Consider the following 14,024-nt stretch of genomic DNA (forward strand, 5'->3'; position numbering starts at 1 on the left):
ATACATTGGGGATAAACCCCTGGTGTCCCCCAGCACACCGAGCTGTACCTGTACCAAGACATGAAAGACTATATATATAATAGAAATCCAGAGGTCTTAGTTACATACAGTTTGCAAACGTATGATAAGCCACCAGGCCCCGACAAGGCTCCTCTGATGCTGGTGGTCCCTAACTCTAGGTCTGGGCCTGGGGTGTAGAACCCCACAAACCGGCAAAGGCCAGCTAACCCCAGGGCAGCACAATGCGAGAAGTTAAAGTGTTAGTATGTGTTAATAAAGGAAAACAAAATCTAAATACAAAAATGAATATACTAGTGAAAGTGTAATTAAAAGACCAGAAGGATTAATAAATATGTTAAGGGGGTGCTAAATAAGATCTCGCAGTGTGCTACCCCAAAGCAGCCCAGCCCCACCAATCCAGGGGACACCGCACCCCAGACCCGCCCCAGGTACTAATAATAATAATAACAACCCTTCCGGGTAATATAACATAATGCCACATGATAATGGCATCTGAGCAAATGTATCCAAATTGAGAGCTAACTCACCTGAAGATACCCCCGGAATCTCCAAATGGCACTACAGAGACCAGCATACCCTCCAAACACTGGTCCCATCCATGCCCCTCATACTAACAGAACAAAATGTAAGTTGCTCAAATCAATTAGGAAATACAGTTCAGGTGCATGAAAGGGAGATCTTAGTTAGGGACCACCAGCATCAGAGGAGCCTTGTCGGGGCCTGGTGGCTTATCATACGTTTGCAAACTGTATGTAACTAAGACCTCTGGATTTCTATTATATATATAGTCTTTCATGTCTTGGTACAGGTACAGCTCGGTGTGCTGGGGGACACCAGGGGTTTATCCCCAATGTATTTCTAGCTCAGACTACCCCCTCCCTTTCATGCACCTGAACTGTATTTCCTAATTGATTTGAGCAACTTACATTTTGTTCTGTTAGTATGAGGGGCATGGATGGGACCAGTGTTTGGAGGGTATGCTGGTCTCTGTAGTGCCATTTGGAGATTCCGGGAGTATCTTCAGGTGAGTTAGCTCTCAATTTGGATACATTTGCTCAGATGCCATTATCATGTGGCATTATGTTATATTACCCGGAAGGGTTGTTATTATTATTATTATTAGTACCTGGGGCGGGTCTGGGGTGCGGTGTCCCCTGGATTGGTGGGGCTGGGCTGCTTTGGGGTAGCACACTGCGAGATCTTATTTAGCACCCCCTTAACATATTTATTAATCCTTCTGGTCTTTTAATTACACTTTCACTAGTATATTCATTTTTGTATTTAGATTTTGTTTTCCTTTATTAACACATACTAACACTTTAACTTCTCGCATTGTGCTGCCCTGAGGTTAGCTGGCCTTTGCCGGTTTGTGGGGTTCTACACCCCAGGCCCAGACCTAGAGTTAGGGACCACCAGCATCAGAGGAGCCTTGTCGGGGCCTGGTGGCTTATCATACGTTTGCAAACTGTATGTAACTAAGACCTCTGGATTTCTATTATATATATAGTCTTTCATGTCTTGGTACAGGTACAGCTCGGTGTGCTGGGGGACACCAGGGGTTTATCCCCAATGTATTTCTAGCTCAGACTACCCCCTCCCTTTCATGCACCTGAACTGTATTTCCTAATTGATTTGAGCAACTTACATTTTGTTCTGTTAGTATGAGGGGCATGGATGGGACCAGTGTTTGGAGGGTATGCTGGTCTCTGTAGTGCCATTTGGAGATTCCGGGGGTATCTTCAGGTGAGTTAGCTCTCAATTTGGATACATTTGCTCAGATGCCATTATCATGTGGCATTATGTTATATTACCCGGAAGGGTTGTTATTATTATTATTAGTACCTGGGGCGGGTCTGGGGTGCGGTGTCCCCTGGATTGGTGGGGCTGGGCTGCTTTGGGGTAGCACACTGCGAGATCTTATTTAGCACCCCCTTAACATATTTATTAATCCTTCTGGTCTTTTAATTACACTTTCACTAGTATATTCATTTTTGTATTTAGATTTTGTTTTCCTTTATTAACACATACTAACACTTTAACTTCTCGCATTGTGCTGCCCTGGGGTTAGCTGGCCTTTGCCGGTTTGTGGGGTTCTACACCCCAGGCCCAGACCTAGAGTTAGGGACCACCAGCATCAGAGGAGCCTTGTCGGGGCCTGGTGGCTTATCATACGTGTGCAAACTGTATGTAACTAAGACCTCTGGATTTCTATTATATATATAGTCTTTCATGTCTTGGTACAGGTACAGCTCGGTGTGCTGGGGGACACCAGGGGTTTATCCCCAATGTATTTCTAGCTCAGACTACCCCCTCCCTTTCATGCACCTGAACTGTATTTCCTAATTGATTTGAGCAACTTACATTTTGTTCTGTTAGTATGAGGGGCATGGATGGGACCAGTGTTTGGAGGGTATGCTGGTCTCTGTAGTGCCATTTGGAGATTCCGGGGGTATCTTCAGGTGAGTTAGCTCTCAATTTGGATACATTTGCTCAGATGCCATTATCATGTGGCATTATGTTATATTACCCGGAAGGGTTGTTATTATTATTATTATTAGTACCTGGGGCGGGTCTGGGGTGCGGTGTCCCCTGGATTGGTGGGGCTGGGCTGCTTTGGGGTAGCACACTGCGAGATCTTATTTAGCACCCCCTTAACATATTTATTAATCCTTCTGGTCTTTTAATTACACTTTCACTAGTATATTCATTTTTGTATTTAGATTTTGTTTTCCTTTATTAACACATACTAACACTTTAACTTCTCGCATTGTGCTGCCCTGGGGTTAGCTGGCCTTTGCCGGTTTGTGGGGTTCTACACCCCAGGCCCAGACCTAGAGTTAGGGACCACCAGCATCAGAGGAGCCTTGTCGGGGCCTGGTGGCTTATCATACGTTTGCAAACTGTATGTAATTAAGACCTCTGGATTTCTATTATATATATAGTCTTTCATGTCTTGGTACAGGTACAGCTCGGTGTGCTGGGGGACACCAGGGGTTTATCCCCAATGTATTTCTAGCTCAGACTACCCCCTCCCTTTCATGCACCTGAACTGTATTTCCTAATTGATTTGAGCAACTTACATTTTGTTCTGTTAGTGTTAGGGTCTCCTGCCCTGTGCTGCCACGTCGTCATGGCAACCGGGAGACAAGTGCTAGCGGAGTAACCTGAGCGCAGCTGATACTCCGGTTCGGGTCTTTTGCTGTGCAGTGGTTATAGGCTCTGTGCATGGCAGGGGATCCGGTGCTGGTTTTTGTGCTCACAGTCTGTGAGGTCTGAGTGGGGCGTGGACAGCACCTGCTTTATAAGGCCTCTTTTCAGGGTAAGCAGATGCTGCTGAATCTTTGTTGGTTAGTCAGTTTCTGAAAGTTAGCCAGTACTGTGTAGCTTTGTATTTGTTTGTTGCTTACTGCAAATAGGCCTGGGGATTTGGTATTACACTCTGCCAATCCAGACCTAGCAGTAAGACTGGAGTCAGTCGTTTAGCTTGCTGGGGTTCTGTTACTACTCTGTGAACTTAGCAAGTTTGCGGCTGTATTCTAAGACTTGCCTGTCTAATCCTGTCTCACTGTGCTAGGTGTCAGGGGTCAGTTTAGTGGCAGTAAACCGAACCTGTGCACTGCAAGTGAGAATTAGGATTGTGGAGAATCTCCTTGTGTCTATCATTCCATCTCTGACCAAGGAGTTTACTGCCACACCCGTTGGTAACCCTTTAGGGTTTTGCTGTTGCCCTTAGCAACAGCATTTCGGGTTTTCTATGTATTAAAACACAACATCTTGCTTTTCACATCTGAGCAGTTCTAATACAAGGGAGATACCCAGTTCCTTAGCCTCTGGGCTTCTCTGTTCACGTTGTGTGTATTTTGTTACCCTACCACCTTCTGTGTACGTTATGTCATATTCCCTAGTCTGTCTGTGAGTCCATTTGTTTTGCATAACAGTTCAAACACCAGTACATTCCTGCAGGCACTGGAGTGCATAACAGTCCTGACACCAGTACTTTCCTGCAGGCACTGGTGTGCATAACATATTCAGCAGCCCAATACTCCTGTTGAAATTTTGTGGGAATATGGAGCATACCCCTCAAAATACGTTGCAACAGGTGGTTGATCAGGTGCAGGTCCTGACTCAAAAATGTAATGATTTGTCCATTAAAATGCACACCTCCGAGGCTGCTGGCGGAGCTCCCGCAGCAGCAGCACCTGCAGGGGTTAAGGAGCCGAAAGTAAATCTCCCGGATCGTTTTTCTGGAGATCGCTCGCAGTTCTTTTGTTTCAAGGAGAGCTGCAAGCTATACTTCCGGCTTAGGCCTCAGTCTTCTGGGTCGGAGATTCAGCGGGTGGGCATAGTGATTTCCTTGCTACAAGGAGACCCACAGGTCTGGGCATATGGGTTGCAGCCTGACTGTCCGTCGCTTAAAAGTGTTGATGCTTTTTTTACGGCACTGGGCATGTTGTATGATGACCCTGACAAGACGGCCTCAGCCGAGGCTCAGATTTCGATCCTTAAGCAAGGGCGAAGGCCAGTTGAGGTTTACTGTACGGAGTTTCGGAGGTTGGCCCATGATACCCAGTGGAATGACCCAGCCCTGAGACACCAGTACCGAAGAGGTCTTTCTAACCAGATAAAGGACCAACTGGTACAACATCCCTTGCCTGATAGCTTGGATCAGCTCATGCAGTTATCCATCCGGGTGGATAGACGGCTGAGAGAGCGTAGGCTTGAAAGGGAGACTGAGATTTCCTTCCTTCCCAAGGGAACCTCAGACTCTGAGGAATTTTCCGAGGAGCCTATGCAGATTGGGGCTACCCGCCTCTCCTCGCGTGAGAAGATGCGGAGGAGACAGCAGGGGTTGTGTTTGTACTGTGGGAATAAAGGTCATGTGGTAGTATCATGCCCAGAAAAGCCGGAAAACTTCAGGGCCTGAGGGTGATGGGAAATATCCTGTCAGGCCAGAAGTCAGAATTTCCCAAGAAGACTTTTATCATTCCGGTGACCTTGAAGATCCTCGGTCAAACTGTCAAGACTGAGGCCTTTGTGGACAGTGGGGCCGACGGGGTTTTTATGGACCGCCAATTCGCCCTGAAACACTCTGTTCCCTTAGTACCCTTGGCATCGGAAATTGAGATTTGTGGGTTAAACGGGGAACCATTATCCCAAGGTAAAATTACCTCTTGCACTAGCCAGATTTCTTTGTTTATTGGAGCCACACACTCTGAAAAATTGTCCTTTTATGTGACTGTCTGTACTTTTGCCCCATTGGTGTTGGGGTTACCCTGGTTAAGGGCCCACAATCCTCAATTTGACTGGGTCTCTGGGGAGATTCTTAGTTGGAGTACTGATTGTTTCAGGAGTTGCTTGAGCCTTCCAGTCAGGTTCTCGCAGCTAAGTTTGCCAGGATTGCCAGGGTGTTATGCAGATTTTGCGGACGTGTTCTCCAAAAAAGTTGCAGAGGTACTACCTCCCCATCGCTCCTATGACTGTGCCATTGATTTGTTGCCAAATGCTAAGCTTCCCAAGAGCAGGTTGTACTCCCTGTCACGTCCTGAGACTCAGGCTATGGCAGAGTACATTCAGGAGAACTTGGCTAAGGGATTTATCAGACCTTCACAGTCTCCAGTTGGGTCGGGGTTCTTCTTCGTGGGTAAAAAGGACGGTTCGTTGCGACCCTGCATCGACTTCAGGGAATTGAACCGTATCACGATTAAAAACTCATACCCACTGCCTCTCATTTCGGTCTTGTTTGACCAGCTTCGTACTGCCACCATTTTTTCTAAGATTGACCTACGCGGTGCGTACAATCTAATCCGAATAAGAGAGGGGGATGAATGGAAGACTGCCTTTAATACCCACTCGGGGCATTATGAATATTTGGTGATGCCTTTTGGGCTCTGTAATGCCCCGGCAGTCTTCCAGGATTTCATGAATGATGTGCTCAGGGAATATTTGGATAGATTCTTAGTTGTATACTTAGATGACATCCTAATCTTCTCCCATTCCCTGGAGGAACATCGGAAGCATGTACGCTTAGTCCTCCAGAAACTCAGAGACCACCGGCTTGGGGCGAAGCTGGAGAAGTGCGAATTTGAAGTTCAGCAAATCGCATTTCTAGGATATATTATCTCCCCAGAAGGTTTCCAAATGGAGGGTTCCAAGGTACAGGCAGTCCTGGATTGGGTGCAGCCCACTAGTTTGAAGGCGCTTCAGCGTTTCCTGGGCTTTGCGAATTTTTATAGACGATTTATCGCTGGATTTTCGTCTATAGTGGCGCCCTTGGTGGCACTCACTAAGAAAGGGGCGGATGTTGCTCACTGGTCTTGTGAGGCTAAAGCGGCTTTTGCCCGTCTCAAAAGGGCATTTGTTTCGGCCAAGGTGCTGCGACACCCAGATCCAGAGCGTCCTTTTGTGGTGGAGGTGGATGCCTCTGAGATGGGTATTGGGGCAGTGCTTTCTCAGATGGGAGTGTCAGATAATCGCCTTCATCCCTGTGCTTACTTTTCCCGTAAATTTTCGCCTGCCGAGATGAATTATGACGTGGGTAACCGGGAATTGTTGGCTATTAAGGATGCACTCGAGGAGTGGAGACACTGGCTTGAGGGGGCTAAGTTTGTGGTCTCAATTCTCACTGACCATAAGAATCTGGCATATTTAGAGTCAGCGAAGCGTCTCAATGCCAGGCAGGCACGATGGGCTTTGTTTTTTGCTCGCTTTAATTTTTTGATAACATATCGCCCTGGGTCAAAAAACATCAAGGCTGATGCGCTCTCGCGGAGTTTTGCTCCAATCCAGGAGACCACCGAGGAGCCGTTGCCCATTGTTTCCCCATCATGTATTAAAGTGGGCATTACCCAGGACCTCTTATCATTAGTCCTTAGAGCACAGGAGCAGGCTCCTCCAGACCTTCCGGTAGGTCTTTTGTTTGTGCCTCCTAGGTTAAGACAGCGAGTGTTCCTGGAATTCCATGCCAAGAAGTCTGCAGGTCACCCGGGTATTGCCAGAACTCGGGAGTTGCTATCTAGGGCGGTGTGGTGGCCCTCGGTGGCTAAGGATGTGGATCAGTGGGTTCGGGCATGTGACATCTGTGCCCGAAATAAGACTCCTAGAGGGGTTCCTGTTGGCCCACTACATCCACTCTCTATCCCATCTAAGCCATGGACCCACATTTCAATGGATTTTGTGGTGGACTTGCCCAAATCCTCGGGGATGACAGCCATCTGGGTTGTCGTTGACAGGTTTTCGAAGATGGCGCACTTCGTTCCACTGGTTGGGCTGCCATCGGCCAGACGCCTGTCTGAATTATTTATGCTGCATGTTGTGCGTCTCCACGGGTTGCCACTTGATGTGGTCTCTGACCGCGGATCCCAGTTTGTGGCCAAATTCTGGAGGGCATTTTGTTCCGATCTCCAGATTTCTGTCAGCTTGTCGTCGGGCTACCATCCGCAGTCTAATGGGCAGACTGAAAGGGTGAACCAGTCCTTGGAGCAGTTCCTCAGGTGTTATGTCTCCAAGTGTCAGACTGACTGGGTTGCTCATCTGTCCATGGCGGAGTTTGCCTATAACAACGCGGCTCACTCTGCTACAGGGATCTCTCCCTTCCTTTGTGTGTATGGGCATCATCCTAAGGCCAATTCTTTTGACCCCCTGGACTCCACGCCTGGTGGTTCCTCTGTGGTTTCGGTCCTTAGAGGTATTTGGCGGAAAGTGAAGAAAGCCCTTGTGTCTGTGTCATTAGTGACCAAAAGGGTTTTTGATAAGCGGAAAAGACCCTGCAGCTTCAAATTAGGAGACTTCGTCTGGTTGTCTACCAAGAATTTGAAGTTGAGACAGCCATCTCATAAGTTAGGCCCCCGGTTCATCGGCCCTTATAAGATCACCAGGGTTATCAATCCGGTGGCATTTCAGTTAGATCTGCCCCGTTCTTTGGGTATCAATAAAACATTTCATTGTTCCCTTTTAAAACGGGCGATTAGTAATCCTTCTTCCAGTGGAAGACCTTCCCCTCTTCTGATACGTGGCCAGAGGGAGTTTGTTGTTGAAAGGATTCTTGACTCCAAGGTGGTTCGGGGTCGGCTGTCATTTTTGGTGCACTGGAAGGGGTATGGCCCGGAGGAGCGGTCGTGGGTGCGCAGTTGTGATCTTCATGCCCCCAGACTGATACGCTCTTTCTTCTCGCAGTTCCCCGATAAACCCGGTGGTAGGGGTTCTTTGACCCCTCGTCAGAGGGGGGGTACTGTTAGGGTCTCCTGCCCTGTGCTGCCACGTCGTCATGGCAACCGGGAGACAAGTGCTAGCGGAGTAACCTGAGCGCAGCTGATACTCCGGTTCGGGTCTTTTGCTGTGCAGTGGTTATAGGCTCTGTGCATGGCAGGGGATCCGGTGCTGGTTTTTGTGCTCACAGTCTGTGAGGTCTGAGTGGGGCGTGGACAGCACCTGCTTTATAAGGCCTCTTTTCAGGGTAAGCAGATGCTGCTGAATCTTTGTTGGTTAGTCAGTTTCTGAAAGTTAGCCAGTACTGTGTAGCTTTGTATTTGTTTGTTGCTTACTGCAAATAGGCCTGGGGATTTGGTATTACACTCTGCCAATCCAGACCTAGCAGTAAGACTGGAGTCAGTCGTTTAGCTTGCTGGGGTTCTGTTACTACTCTGTGAACTTAGCAAGTTTGCGGCTGTATTCTAAGACTTGCCTGTCTAATCCTGTCTCACTGTGCTAGGTGTCAGGGGTCAGTTTAGTGGCAGTAAACCGAACCTGTGCACTGCAAGTGAGAATTAGGATTGTGGAGAATCTCCTTGTGTCTATCATTCCATCTCTGACCAAGGAGTTTACTGCCACACCCGTTGGTAACCCTTTAGGGTTTTGCTGTTGCCCTTAGCAACAGCATTTCGGGTTTTCTATGTATTAAAACACAACATCTTGCTTTTCACATCTGAGCAGTTCTAATACAAGGGAGATACCCAGTTCCTTAGCCTCTGGGCTTCTCTGTTCACGTTGTGTGTATTTTGTTACCCTACCACCTTCTGTGTACGTTATGTCATATTCCCTAGTCTGTCTGTGAGTCCATTTGTTTTGCATAACAGTTCAAACACCAGTACATTCCTGCAGGCACTGGAGTGCATAACAGTCCTGACACCAGTACTTTCCTGCAGGCACTGGTGTGCATAACAGTTAGTATGAGGGGCATGGATGGGACCAGTGTTTGGAGGGTATGCTGGTCTCTGTAGTGCCATTTGGAGATTCCGGGGGTATCTTCAGGTGAGTTAGCTCTCAATTTGGATACATTTGCTCAGATGCCATTATCATGTGGCATTATGTTATATTACCCGGAAGGGTTGTTATTATTATTATTAGTACCTGGGGCGGGTCTGGGGTGCGGTGTCCCCTGGATTGGTGGGGCTGGGCTGCTTTGGGGTAGCACACTGCGAGATCTTATTTAGCACCCCCTTAACATATTTATTAATCCTTCTGGTCTTTTAATTACACTTTCACTAGTATATTAATTTTTGTATTTAGATTTTGTTTTCCTTTATTAACACATACTAACACTTTAACTTCTCGCATTGTGCTGCCCTGGGGTTAGCTGGCCTTTGCCGGTTTGTGGGGTTCTACACCCCAGGCCCAGACCTAGAGTTAGGGACCACCAGCATCAGAGGAGCCGTGTCGGGGCCTGGTGGCTTATCATACGTTTGCAAACTGTATGTAACTAAGACCTCTGGATTTCTATTATATATATAGTCTTTCATGTCTTGGTACAGGTACAGCTCGGTGTGCTGGGGGACACAGGGGTTTATCCCCAATGTATTTCTAGCTCAGACTACCCCCTCCCTTTCATGCACCTGAACTGTATTTCCTAATTGATCTGAGCAACTTACATTTTGTTCTGTTGGATGGATATGTGGAAGGTTTTAAATGATAATGTTAATTCCTTGTATAAAAAGTTAGAAAAAGCTGAAGCCTCGGGACAGTCAGGGTCCCAACCCGTGCCTGATCCTATGTCGCAGAGGCCGTCAGGGTCTCAGAAGCGCCCACTATCCCAAACTGTTGACACAGATACCGACATGGATTCTGACTCCAGTGTCGATTACGATGATGCAAAGTTACAGCCAAAATTGGCTAAATCCATCCGTTATATGATTATAGCAATTAAGGATGTGTTGCACATCACAGAGGAAACCCCAGTCCCTGACAAGAGGGTGCATATGTATGGAGGAAAGAAGCCGGAGGTAACCTTTCCGCCCTCACACGAGCTAAATGAGTTATGTGAAAAGGCTTGGGAATCTCCAGATAAAAAACTGCAGATTTCCAAAAGGATTCTTATTGCGTATCCTTTCCCGCCAACGGACAGGTTACGCTGGGAATCCACCCCTAGGGTGGACAAAGCTTTAACACGCTTATCCAAGAAGGTAGCCCTGCCGTCACAGGATACGGCTACCCTCAAAGATGCTGCGGATCGCAAACAGGAGGTTACCCTGAAGTCCATTTATACACATTCAGGTACCTTACTGAGGCCGGCAATCTCGCCGGCCTGGGTGTGTAGTGCTGTAGCAGCATGGACGGATACCTTATCTGAGGAAATTGATACCTTAGACAAGGATACTGTATTGTTGACCCTGGGGCATATTAAAGACGCTGTCCTATATGTGAGAGATGCTCAAAGAGACATTAGTCTACTGGGTTCTAGAATAAATGCGATGTCGATTTCTGCCAGAAGGGTCCTGTGGACTCGGCAATGGACAGGTGATGCCGACTCAAAAAGACATATGGAGGTTTTACCTTACAAGGGTGAGGAATTGTTTGGGGAGGGTCTCTCGGACCTGGTCTCCACAGCTACAGCTGGAAAGTCACATTGTTTGCCTTTTATTCCCTCACAGCCTAAGAGAGCACCGTATTATCAAATGTAGTCCTTTCGATCACAAAGAAACAAGAAAGTCCGAGGTGCGTCCTTTCTTGCCAGAGGCAAGAAGCTGCACAACACAGCTAGTTCCCAGGAACAGAAGTCCTCCCCGGCCTCTACAAAATCCACCGCATGACGCTGGGGCTCCACAGGCGGAGCTAGGCCCGGTGGGGGCACTTCTTCGAAATTTCAGCCACAAGTGGGTTCACTCCCAGGTGGATCACTGGGCGATAGAAATTGTGTCTCAGGGATACAAGCTGGAATTCGAAGAGATGCCCCCTCACCGATACCTCAAATCGGCCCTACCAGCTTCCCCCCACGAGAGGGAAATAGTGATACCTGCAATTCACAAATTGTATCTTCAATAGGTGGTGGTCAAGGTTCCCCTCCTTCAACAGGGAAGGGGTTATTATTCGACCATGTTTGTAGTCCCGAAACCGGACGGTTCGGTCAGACCCATATTGAATTTAAAATCCCTGAACATATACCTGAAAAGGTTCAAGTTCAAGATGGAATCGCTGAGAGTGGTCATCGCAAGCCTGGAAGGGGGGGATTTTATGGTGTCTCTGGACATAAAGGATGCATACCTTCATGTCCCCATTTATCCACCTCATCAGGCATACCTCAGATTTGTGGTACAGGATTGTCATTACCAATTTCAGACGTTGCCGTTTGGTCTCTCCACGGCACTGAGAATATTTACCAAGGTAATGGCGGAAAATAAGAATTTACTTACCGATAATTCTATTTCTCGTAGTCCGTAGTGGATGCTGGGGACTCCGTCAGGACCATGGGGAATAGCGGGCTCCGCAGGAGACAGGGCACATCTAAAAAAGCTTTTAGGTCACATGGTGTGTACTGGCTCCTCCCCCCATGACCCTCCTCCAAGCCTCAGTTAGGTACTGTGCCCGGACGAGCGTACACAATAAGGAAGGATCTTGAATCCCGGGTAAGACTCATACCAGCCACACCAATCACACCGTACCACTTGTGATCTGAACCCAGTTAACAGTATGATAACAAAACGAAGTAGCCTCTGAAAAGATGGCTCACAACAAGAATAACCCGATTTTTGTAACAATAACTATGTACAAGCATTGCAGACAATCCGCACTTGGGATGGGCGCCCAGCATCCACTACGGACTACGAGAAATAGAATTATCGGTAAGTAAATTCTTATTTTCTCTAACGTCCTAGTGGATGCTGGGGACTCCGTCAGGACCATGGGGATTATACCAAAGCTCCCAAACGGGCGGGAGAGTGCGGATGACTCTGCAGCACCGAATGAGAGAACTCCAGGTCCTCCTTAGCCAGAGTATCAAATTTGTAAAATTTTACAAACGTGTTCTCCCCTGACCACGTAGCTGCTCGGCAAAGTTGTAATGCCGAGACCCCTCGGGCAGCCGCCCAAGATGCGCCCACTTTCCTAGTGGAGTGGGCCTTTACAGATTTAGGCTGTGGCACGCCTGTCACAGAATGTGCAAGTTGGATTGTGCTACAGATCCAACGTGCAATCGTCTGTTTAGACGCAGGAGCACCCATCTTGTTGGGTGCATACAATATAAACAGCAAGTCAGACTTTCTGACTCCAGCCGTCCTAAACTATATATATATATATATATATATATATATTTTTAGGGTCCTGACAACGTCTATTAACCTGGAGTCCTCCAAGTCCCTAGAAGCCGCAGGCACCATAATAGGTTGTTTCAGGTGAAAAACCTGACACCCCCTTAGGAAGAAAACTGGAGACGAGTCCCAGTTCTGCCCTGTCCGAATGGAAATTTAAATATGGGCTTTTGTAAGACAAAGCCGCCCATTCTGACAATCGCCTGGCCGAGGCCAGGACCAACAGCATGGTCACTGTCCATGTGAGATATTGGTCAACAGCTTGTTCACTTTCCATGTTATATATTTCAAATCCACAGATTTGAGCGGTTCAAACCAATATGATTTTAAGGAATCCCAACACTATGTTGAGATCCCACGGTGCCACTAGAGGCACAAAAAGGGGTGTATATGCAATACTCCCTTGACAATCTGGACTTCAGGAACTGAAGTCAATTCTTTTCGGAAGAAATTCTACAGGGCCGAAACTTAAAACCTTAAAGAACCCCAATTTTAGGCTCAAAACACTCCTGTTTTCAGGAAGTGTAGAATTCGACCTAGTTGAATTTTCTTCGTGGGGCCTTCCTGGCCTCACCCACGCAACATATTTTCACCACATGTGGTGATGACGTTGTGCGGTCACCTCCTTCCTGGCTTTGACCAGGGTAGGTATGACCTCTTATGGAATGCCTTTTTCCTTCAGGATCCGGCATTCAACCGCCATGCCGTCAAACGCAGCCGCGGTAAGTCTTGGAATAGACATGGTACCTGCTGAAGCAAGTCCCTTCTTAGCTCCCCAGGCCCTTAGTCCTCTGTGAGCATCTCTTGAAGTTCCGGGTACCAAGTCCCTCTTGGCCAATCCGGAGTCACGAGTATAGTTCATACTCCTCTATGTCTTATAATTCTCAATACCTTGGTTATGAGAAGCAGAGGAGGGAACACATACACCGACTGTTACACCCACGGTGTTACTAGGACATCCACAGCTATCGCCTGAAGGTCTCATGACCTGGCGCAATACCTGTCCCGTTTTTTGTTCGGGCGGGACGCCCTCATTTCCACCTTTGGTCTTTGCCAATGGCTCACAATCATGCGGAAAAACTTCCCTATGAAGTTCCCACTCTCCCAGGTGGAGGTCATGCCTGCTGAGGAAGTCTGCTTCCCAGTCGTCCACTCCCGGAGAGAACACTGCTGACAGTGCTATCACATGATTTTCCGCCTAGCGAAAAATCCTTGCAGTTTTTTCACTGCCCTCCAGCTTCTTGTGTCGCCCTTTCTGTTTACGTGGGCGACTGCCGTGATGTTATCCCACTGGATCAATACCGGCTGACCTTGAAGCAGAGGTCTTGCTAAGTTTAGAGCCTTATAATTTTTGCTCTTAGCTCCATCTATGTGGAGAGAATTCTCCAGACTTGATCACACTTTCCTGGAAATTTTTTTCCCTGTGTGACTGCTCCCCAGCCTCTCAGGCTGGCCTCCGTGGTCACCAGCATCCACTCCTGAATGCTG

This window comes from Pseudophryne corroboree, chromosome 8, assembly GCF_028390025.1.
Source record: "Pseudophryne corroboree isolate aPseCor3 chromosome 8, aPseCor3.hap2, whole genome shotgun sequence".
NCBI classification, from domain to species: Eukaryota; Metazoa; Chordata; class Amphibia; order Anura; family Myobatrachidae; genus Pseudophryne; species Pseudophryne corroboree.